Raw genomic sequence first — 8900 nt, forward strand, 5'->3', positions numbered from 1 at the left:
GGAACAGGGTAGTCAGGGACACTGGATGAACTGCACCAATGATTCCCACTTGAAGCCTGCAGAGCCCTGCTCCGTTCCGAGGCTCATAGTGGGAACTCCATCCTACTCGCTTACTGAAGTTTGGAGACACTGAAGGGCTATATGTGGGCTAAAGGTAAAGGAGAAGGCAGGTGTGGTTGAAAATGAAGAAAGCATTGCTATAGTGTATTTGCATTCTCCTGGTTTCAATTTCCCTTCTAAAATCTGGAAATAGGGAAAGCTCTAAAGAATATTTCAAAATAAAGGACCCATATGAATACCCGCCTTTATGCAGCAGATAGCTATGCGTACACTAATGATTTGGCCCCACACCCTGACTTAGTAAACATTCCTGCCAATGATTTCAGTGAAGGCAGATGCTGACATCCAGAAAACATTTGTCTATTACATGAACCTAGAAGGGGAGTGAATGATTTGGGTGATGGAGTTATTATTCAAAGCTGGAATTCTGGGCTGAATAATGGGTTCACTCTAAGAGATCAATGTGCAATGTTTGGGTCTAAAGACCAATTGCATAACTACAGGATGGCAGGTCTTCGAACAACAGCATGTATGAAAAATCTCCATGGCCTTCTGTTGACATAAATTGTACTGTTATTTAGTAGTGGGATGTGGTAGCCAGATGAACTAATAGAATGTCCACATTCCCATCATGCCCAGGACAGGGGGAGGGCTAAAGGACTCTACTCATATGGTGCATGGAAGCCTGAACTCAGTTTGGGATGTCACCATTTGGGGGCCTTGACAGATGAGCTTACCCAGAGGAGAGTCATTTGGTCACCAATGGAACAAGAACAGTCAAGGAATAGATGAAGGAGCTGGGTAAATCTAACCCAGAGAATGGAGAGACTGGGTTGGAGAAGTATGGGATGGGGAGGGGTAGTCTTCAGATAATCAGAAGGCTACCAGTTGGAGGAGGGAATTTATTTTGCTACAGAAGAAAGAAAAAGGATAGGTTATAGGGCCACTGACTTTGACTCATGATCAGGAGCAGAACCCTGTGAAAGTTAAGTCTCTTGTAGGTCATGTCATCAAGGGGATTTATGAATCCAAAGAGTAGAGTGACTACCTGGTTTGCTCAAGGCTGAGGATTTTTTTTTTAAGATTTATTTATTATTTGAGAGAGAGAGAGCATGTACACATGAGCAGGAGGGACAGAGGGAGAGGAAGAGAGAACCTCAAGCAGACTCCTTGCTGAGTGCCCAATGCAGGTCTTGATCTGAAGACCCTGAGATCAGGACTTGAGATGAAACCAAGAGTCGGATGCTTAATTGACTGCACCACCCAGGTTCCCCAAGACTGAGGAGTTTTCTAAGACCTGGGCTGTTGAGTGCCAAAATCAGAAAAATCCCAGGCAAACCTGAATAAAGTGGTCACTCTACCAAAGAGGATTGCCTTTAATGTCATCTAAGGTCTCTTCCAATTTAGAGATTTGTGATATGTTGATTTTCCCAGAAAATTTTCAGGCAGAGCCATTATTCTTATACACTATTTTTCCAATCCCTGCTTAATTTAATCACAAAGGACTTTGCATGCTCTTTGAGCAATTGTTCCACATTTGTGTTTAAGATTTAATCACTCCTGCTGGATTCATGTCCTACAATTGTATCACATGATGAGGTGAACATTTCCCTGCAAGTCCAAAGTCATTCATTGCATAACTGAGCATTTTAGAAACAAAGAGCTGCTCTTTTCTTAAGAAACAACAATGGGTCATTTTGTGATAGTTTGAATTGCTGTTATTCTTAAATAAAGCATTAAGGAGGTGAGCAGTGGTCCAGGAAGTCAAGAAGTTCCATCATAGTGAAATCTCAGTTGGGTAACGCACAATGCAAGAGCTATTTGTGTCCAACACATCCTGGTAGAAACTTTATTCTTTTCCTTAATCACTTACTGTATTTGTGATTCTGGAATAAATTGAGTAACTCAAACTGCAACCTTGCAGTTTTGTTTATTCTTTGGGTTCAATGTTTGTATATTAGGACCAAGACATCTACCAAGAGGTTTTGTAGTTTCAGCCTGGCATCCTTCCTGATGATATGCTACCTGCCTATTCCAACTGTTTAACTCCAATAAAACCATAAGAGATAGTTACTGAGTTTGGCCAACTTTCCGAAGCCTTTTCTCTTATAACTCACTTGATAAAGCCATGTAAATAAAGCCCTTTGAGAAGAGAAGAGTAACTGGTGAATAGGTTCTATTTTTTGTCTAGTTGGTGGTTTATAGAGAGGAGAAGGAATCCCTTCAATTTTCTGGCTTTGCATCCAGTCCCAAGAATAGAAATCTAGGGAGGTGAGAGAATCATGGGAAGACTCTTGATGTGGCTTCAAGCAAGTGGCAATTTAAAAAGTTCTGACTTAGAGGATGGCAGTAGGGGACTAGCTGCTCGTTCAAACCCACTCCGCCACATGCTCTCTCCTGCTTTGGTTTGGAATCGTGCCTTCTGGGCACACCTGCCCTGGGTACACCTGACTCTGCCTCTCAAACAGAAATTACTCTCTGTTCTTACACCTGTGCTGTTTACTGTTCACTGTAGTTGTTGGTGTTAGACTTGTTATAGGGCCAGGAAAAAAAGTCTTGTGGTTCATGATAAATCAAGCCAATAACAGTGGGCATGGTGTTGGACATTCTGCTCATTTAGTTGTCATCCATGAACGAGAGACACACACAACTGTCTGAGATCAGCCTGCTTGTTGTAGCAGCACTTTGTGTACTCGACCATCGAGCCTCTGAGACTCTAGCTGGGAACATAATACGAGTAATAAATGTGGAAGGATAGTAATGCATCCCCCAGAAGGCCTTATGGGGAGAGATGGGATGCACTTGTTACTACAGTCTGCAACGGCACTCACAGCCTCACCAATCTGTTCCGTTCTCACAGAGAGCATTCTGGGATATCAAACTGAGCACTGAATTCTGGGCTTACCTCGTGCAGCCTTTCACATTCATTTGTTAAAGTCAGGACTATGAATATTTTGAGTGGGCACGGCACTTTTGATCCAGAGTCTCTCTGAACTTTTAATAAAAATCAGCCTAATGGTAAATATTGGAAATGCATTGCTTGAGTTCAGAAAAAGGCACTAAAGGTAAATAGCATACATTCATCAGTGATAACTAGCTTTATTTTACTTTGCGCTATTCCAGCCATGTTGAAACACTCACGGGAACGTAGCCGCTTTCTTCCAGGTTTGCATCCGAAGTTGTCTAACAGGATAAAGGTGGATTTTCCCCCCCTCTTCAAGCCATTGCTTACTTTTCTTCTCTGTTGGTACTCATTCTTTCCTGGATTCACATCCTCTTCTCGCGCTATTCCGTTGAGGGCAGGTGAATATCTCCTTACCATTTCCCACGATTAGGATGAAGAGGACACTGGTTGTTGAATGGAAACCTACTCTCAAGAGAGGTAACTGGAAGGGCAAAAAGCTGAGAAAGAGGATTGCGAAATTATTTGTGGGCATAAAAAGGAGAGATTGACAAGTGTAAGGTGTGGAAACAGCATGGTGAGGATGACGTGGATGAAGTAACTCGGTGTGAGAGAAGCTGTGGAACAGGACAGTGTGTGGGCTCCGTGGCAGACGCCTCCACGGACCTGTTGTGGTGGCCCATCCCCGGCCCCCTGTGTGCTATCCACAGCCGCCCCTGCTGGGCTCACAGAGCTTGCTGAACAAGATATAATGTGATCTCAGATCTACTGTGACTCTACTTTTCAAATAATAGTGTGTTAAATTTATGGACATACTAAGAAAAATGGAAAGTTACAGATTGGATTTATATCACCCGTGAAGAAGTTCTCCTTCACAAATACCCAGCGTGTCGCTGAGCTCCATTACCTCCGCCTTCCTGCACAGTCGCTTTCCACATCCTCTGCCTTTTCCCACAGGCAGCGCTGTCAGTGTGACGCTCCCCACGCACGGACGACACGCCACCTGTCATGTCACCTTTAATCCGTCCCCTGCCCGAGTCACACGGTCACGTTATAAATCCAGCAAAAGGTTCTTGTTTTATTCAAACGGGCATCAAAGAAAAATTGTCTGTGGGCAACTAAGCTGTTTTTCCCTTACTCCGCTTGCTTTTGAGAGGCTTTATAAAATAATACTATGCATAATTTATAGTCATGAATTTAATTATGCCAGGGCAGGTCACCAAGTCGTCGTTCGGTTTATAACTTTTTCCTCACAGCATCAGTCAGACGGCTGGCGCAGACGGCTAACACCAACATGGCCCGTTAATTTCCTGTGTGAGTTTTGTCTGTCTTCCCTATATACTTCTCAAGTGCTTATTAAGACAAGGTCATGCTCCATCTGACCTTTTCGTTGAACCCACAGAATCAGTGCAGGTGGTGTTTTCTCTGGTACTCTGAAATTTTAAGTGAGATATTAGGTCCAGTGTCTGAGGCAGTCAGCACAAACATCATGCTTCCTTGTTCGTTAGTTTTTAATTCCTATGGACTGAACCAAGATAAGCCTCTCATCTCATTTGTATTTATCATTATATATAAAGGCATCACAGAGACAATGAGGTTGGCTTAACTTGACCCTTTGATTCAGAGGGTGAGTGTGTTGGAGGGGGTGGGTGGGTGTGTTTTAACATAAAGAGAAAATGTAGCATGGGAAGCATTTTTTACCACAGTCATTTAGAAGGTAATGAGCTGGTATGATTCCTTAACGTAAGGGCGAACTACTCTGATGTGCTCTGTTTTTACCACCTCCTAAGATGTTTGTGTTGTCAACTGGGGTCATGGTATGTGGACTTCATTATCATTGTTATACCCTTACAGCAAAATCATTATCCTGATAATTAACATTCTCTCTATGCTTGTAGATAACAATTTGACCCCTGGACATATTTTTCAAGTTGCTTTTGGGTCTATGAGAGAATTTCTTTGCTTATGTATTTTAAAAATGTATTCTGCCTTCAGTGTTCTTTTTAACTGGCAAATATCTATTGAACATCCTATTTGTGAAGTCTGTACGAGGCAGTGAGAGGGAAGGGACCCCTCTCTTCAAGGAATTTATTTAGTGAAAGTAGATGAGTTCATATGTGGATTAGAAGTGTGAATATGAGCTTATTAAAAAGAGGCATTTTTAAGCCTCCCAATGAAATATTTCTACTTCCTGTGAGCAAGAACAAAAACATACGTGCTGGTTAATATGCCAAAGGTGATGCATGTTTAGTTAGATTTTGGTCCTATGAAAAGTGTTAGGCTATGCATTCCATAACAAAACCTATTTATTTATTCATGTATTTAGTTTTCATGCCGATTTATTTGGTGGCTTTCAAATACATTTTATCTTCTAAGGTAACAAAGACTGGCTGATGTGAGTAGGAGGCAGGAGACTTAGCCATTTACCTGTTTCTACCCTCCCCTCTCTTCACGCAGTAGCCTCATAGCATAAACTGAAAGGCCCTGGTTCAGGTCAGTAGGTACACAAAACTTTATCTCACAACACTGAATCATTGCAACTGTGATCCATTTACACAAAGATGATTCAATACACATTGTAATATACTGGTTGATCGGTGTGTCGCTTAAGTAATCTTGTCTCTAATGTAGTTGCCCCCCTTTCTAATCCAGGCCTTCCACCTCATTCAGTCTACTTGGTCTGTGAATTCTGCTCTGATAGTCGGTGTTTTGGAGAGCATAGCAACGATGGTGCTTTCATCTCTGGATCGATAGTAACATTCCACTGTAACCGACTCTTATTTCTTTGATCTTTGCCCTTTCTCTACCCATTCTTTTAAACTTCTTAGAACCTTTTAAACTTTTGTAGGGAGTCAAAAGTATTTACTGTCAGAAATAGGGTTCTTTTGCCGTTATGTTCAAATTGCTAGCTCTTCTCCAAAAAGTTTGTGAGAAGACTCTAGCAGAGAGCTTGGCACAATGGCTAGCCCTTGATCCTAGCCAAGTCTCATCCTAAATGGAAAGCTCCTGGTGGTGAGGTAAGTAGCCTCAGTGGGACTTGGAAGGTGAGAGGAAAGCGTGGTTCAATTTTGAAGGGAATAAAGGTAAATTGTTTTTGTTTTAAATAAATGTATTTCATTATACACTGTAGAAAATTTGGAATATACAAAGAAGTGGAGGAATAAAGAGCTATAAAAATCATCCCATAAACAACTATTTACATTCTGGTTAGTTCTGAATGAGGGAGTGGAGGTCACGTGGCAGACTAACATGCCCACTAAAGGTTGGCCATGGTGGAGAAAAAGGTGAGGTGTCTGTGATAGGAGTTTGAGACTCTGGCCAAATAGAGGACCAGGTAATGTGAGGCAAAGTTGGGAAGGAATTTAACATTTTAGTTTAGACGATCCATGGCCCCAAGATGGTATAATGAAGGGCAGTGTAGCCAGTGAAATGCCTGGGGCCGTAAAGGCCAGGGCACTCAGCCAGTGATAAAGGAAGAATGAAGAGTTTGGGCAGAAGCAGCTGATTTGGAAGCAGGGTTGGGATCCACAACGGAAGTGTTTCCTCCAGAGAATTTGTGTGGTCAGAAACGGGGGGATTTAGATAAGTGTAAGACAGACAATCTTAAAAAAAGGCTGATCCTGGGGTCCAGAGAAAGAGGCAGGTTTTTTCTGTGGTGGCCAAAAGTGTGATCTGGAAGGTGGCAAGATGGTGAAAACAAACAGGAATCCAAGGAGTGGTGTCTACAATAGGGCCTTCAGACTAGGTACTCACGGAGCTGGGAGAGGGGAGTCACTGTAGGGTGCACATTAATTTATTACCCAAATTGGGATGCTCTTGAAAAGAAAAGGGGTGCTATGAATAATTGTGCTGTGAAATCCAGGACTGTCCCACACAAACCATATGGCCACCTCTTTTGTCATTAAGTACCTCAACCACATAAAATTTGTAGCTTTACCACAGAAATTTCTGGAACCATATTGGCTATTTGATAATAACTACCTCATTTATTTTTCTGATAAATATCTGTGCCTGGGTCAAGCTCTTCATCGTTTTTCTTCTGAATTTTTAGGAGAACCTCTAAACCAGCTTTCTTTCTCCATTCTATAAAATGGTGTCTAAACCATTCTCTTCCACTTCATTACCTGAGGGATATTTCTCAATCTTCAGTCATTTCTTGCTCCTCTCTCCTTAAAAGTTAGTGTTTTGCATGGTTCTTGAGGTAAGGTTTGAACTTAGCATGGCACACTAGTTCAGTCCAGTTGAGCTCATTGAATCTCTGTTCAGATGTACGTTAGAGATGGCAGTTCTTCCTTGAGCCCCTCCTGCCTCACCCCCCCCCACACGTGTGCAGTGATGTTTTCCAGCACCTCTGCACCTTGCTACAAGCTGTTCCCTCTGTCTGGCACAGACTTCCACACTCTTGACTCGTCCTACTTTTTTCCCCCCCAAAAACCTCAGCTTAAATTTCACTTCTTTTTAGAAACATTTCCCGATTGTTCCCAGACTAAGAGCACTCTATGTTCCCCTTCTTCACTCCAATATGTGCTAGTATGTATTTTTGTTAGAATTCTGTTGCACTGGTGGTCATATTCTGTCTTCCACTACAAGAATGTGTCTCTGATGGACAGGACTGTATCCTGTTCATGGCTTTTTTTCTTTCCCTGTATTATATCATCTAGCACTCTTCTAAGTATTTTATTTAAAAAAACGTGAACTTGAATTTATCACACTGTTAATCTCTGGAGGATACCCTCTGCTTTGGATGAATGTTTGTGTCCCTCCAAAATTCATACATTGCAGCCCTACCCCACAGTGTGATGGTATTTGGAGATGAGGTCTTTGGGAGGTAATTAGGGTTAGATGAGGCTGTCAGGGTTGGACCCCCATGACGGGATTGTTACTTTTATAAGGAAAGACATCAGAGAGCTTGCTCTCTCTCCAAGAGCATACGCCAAAGAAGGGCCACGTGAGCATTCAGGGAGAGGGTGGCTGTTTGCAAGCGAGGGAGAGTCCTCATGAGAAGTTGCCACGCTAACAGACCTTAGCCTCCAACACTGTGAGAAAGTTCCCTTCTGTTGTTGAAACCACCCAGTCTATGGTATTTCGTTATGGCAGCCACGGGGACTCATAGACCTTCAGAGGAAGACCTGCCTAGTTATCATGTTGTTTACTGTCTCTAAGTCCGGTTTCTAGCTGTAAAAAACATTTCTTTTAGTTCCATGGTAACTCAGCATTTAAAAACATTTGTTTTTCCTTAATTAAAAAAAGTAGGGGTGTGCGGGTGGCTTAGTCTGTTAAGTGTCCGACTCTTAATTTTGGCTGAGGTCATGATCTCAGGGTTGTGAGCTTGAGCCCTGTGTCAGGCTTTGTACTGGGAGTGGAGCCTGCTTAGGATTCTCTCTCTCTCCTCTCTCTCTCAAAAAAAAAGTAACACATGCTTCATGCACAAGAGTTAGAACACACACACACACAAAGGGAAAAAAGGATCCATAATACAGCACACAGAGAGAATCACTGTTAATGTTTTGGTGTTTGGTTTTCTAATGTTATGTGCAATGTATTATGTATGTATACATACGTATGATATTCCACAAAAATGGGATCATATACTTAGGACTTTGGAGACTACTTTTGATACATAGTTCATGTTTTCCTATGACAATAATTGTTCTTTTGCGATGTTATTTTGGCTAACCCAATTTTCTATCCGATAAATACATAGCTCAACTTTAGAAATACTACTTGGTCTATTCTTCCCACAGGTAATTAAAATTTTATTAGTTTATTAGTTCCCCTAATCCAATACTTTTTTCAATCCCACAAAGTTTATGTAGTTTCCTGTGGTTCGAGTATGGCAATTTCTAGAAAGAATATTATGGAGAATCGTAAATATCATTTATTCATTCATTGATTTATATATATATATATATATATATATATAATTTATTTATTTATC

The sequence above is a fragment of the Ursus maritimus genome, unplaced genomic scaffold, assembly GCF_017311325.1.
Source record: "Ursus maritimus isolate PB19 unplaced genomic scaffold, ASM1731132v1 scaffold_36, whole genome shotgun sequence".
NCBI lineage: Eukaryota > Metazoa > Chordata > Mammalia > Carnivora > Ursidae > Ursus > Ursus maritimus.